The sequence below is a fragment of the Sus scrofa genome, chromosome 13 (genome assembly GCF_054392235.1).
Source record: "Sus scrofa isolate SSC_HxYL_T2T_F1_AM1 chromosome 13, Sscrofa_HxYL_maternal_Yorkshire_Landrace_v2.0, whole genome shotgun sequence".
Taxonomy (NCBI): Eukaryota; Metazoa; Chordata; class Mammalia; order Artiodactyla; family Suidae; genus Sus; species Sus scrofa.
The window spans coordinates 79,799,435-79,801,467 of record NC_139395.1 but is presented as its reverse complement, the minus strand read 5'-3'; positions in this window follow the sequence as shown (position 1 = coordinate 79,801,467).

Here is a 2,033-nt window from a genome sequence, read left to right as displayed (position 1 = left end):
TGCTTTCTTCTCATTCCTCCTTTATGTTTCAGTTTGGGCATTCCATTTCTTTTTCAAAACTGGTATGTAAATGGGCTATGTATGAATGTCATTTTAGGCCAGAAAGGGAGTCTCGTGTGTGTTAAGGTCAAGGCCATGTGGCTCATACACGCTGCTGGCATGTGAACATGACCCAATGAGAAAAATCCAGCTGGAATAAACTGGATTACAGAAACACTGACCTAATCAAGCCCCAGTGAGCCCTCAGCCACAGTGTCCCTTTATTCTGATGGTTCTGACAAAATCCCAGATGGTCCCTGGGTCATCCAGCTGTTTGATAACTTTTGCCTGTTTCCCCTTGCTTTGTTATCTGTTTGTATGACCTTTGCTGCAGCCAGGATGTGACTTAATTTGCTATTTCTGCCTGAGTTGGCTGTTGCTGTGTAGCCCCAGACCAAGCTGAAGTCACTCGAGGGTAGAGAGCAGAAGGGCAGGGCAGCCCTAACCCCCAAACTGGCCACCAGACACTATGGCTCTGATCCTGGTTCAGTAGAAGAGCACCAGACTCAAGTGGCTGTCTCTTTCTTTATTGCCCTGCCAAAGGACAACCTCAGCCCTGTTTTCTACCAGGCACTGACAGACACTGGGCCTCTGCCAGGAGGCCAGGAGCATGCTGGGCTTAGTAAGGGTTTCCTAGAAACCTGGCATCTCTGCCCTGAGACTAGGGGATGGGAGGAGAGGGAGGCTGCCAGCAGAGGAAGGTGAGAGAATCCATGTGCAAATCAAGTAGTTTTGATTGATGAGGATGCCCAAGACCCAAGGCAATGGTGGTGGTTATAAGCACATGTGGGTGTGCTCGCACACAGATGTGTAAATAAGTGTGCATGGTGCGTGTGATGTGCATGCATGTATTTTTGTGTGTATGAGCATGTGCATATGTGTATTATGTGTGTATGCATATGTGTGTATGTGTGCGCATGGTGTGGATGTGTGCATGGTGTGTGTTTGCCAGGTGTAGAGGAGGATCCCTGCTTAGAAGGCAGGAGGGACTTCCTCCCCTACCTGGGTTTCCTCTCTCCAGGTCCCCGTCATTCTCTATAGCACCCAACAACCTGGCCTTCAACACCTGTCAGCTTATTGTATTGAGGCCAACTTCAATTTCTAGTTCATGTGCAGCCCTTGATTGGAAGAGTGATGAGAGAACTGTTTTTTCAGTCAGGACTGTGGAGTTACGTTTCTCAGCAGCAAAGACCCTTCTTCAGTCAGCCGCTGGGCCCCAGAGCTGGAATTCCAGTCTTCTTTTGCTTTTTTTTTTTTTTTTTTTTTCTTATGAGTCAGGGATTGTGGAAAGAGCATATACACTCTGGTTCAAATTCTACCCCTACCCTTCACCATCTGTGTGACACTGGGCGGTTCTTTTAACCTCGCTGAGCCTCAGTCTCCTCATCTCCGAGATGAGATACAGCTTGCTTGTCAGGGCGGGTTGAGGAGATATCAGGTGGGCAGAGCTCAGCGTTTGTAGTAGGTGCTTAGTACCTGGAAAGGCTGTCTCTTCCGTGAATGAAACTCCTTTAGGCGCTTATCACAGTGCCTCTCCAGGTGACGAGTGACCCAGGCCTCGTGCATCAAAATGTCCACGAGTGACCTCTATTTCACCATCTCCCCTTTTCCTCACCCTTCAGCTCATCTGGCACGTGCCCAGCTTCCCTGGGTCATTTTCCTGTCGCCCTCAGGTCCGGCTGGATCTCGCTGCCCAGTGGGGCGCATGCGTGTGTGCTGGTCCCTGATTGGACTTGTCTCCGCCTCAGCTGGACCGCCCACCCCAGGGCTGTTGGGTTTTGCTCATGACCGTGTTATATGCGTGTAGTGTATGTCAGTGCTGACCGCAAGGCTTGACCCAAGGGCTGGAGGAACTCACATGTTGATTTGACTCCGAGACTACCGGATTTTAATTCCAGTCTGGCCTCTACCAGCTCTGTGGTCCTGAGCAAGTCCATTCACCTCTGGGGCAGTTTCCTTTTTGTACCTGAGGGAGCTGCATTGGATCTCATTTT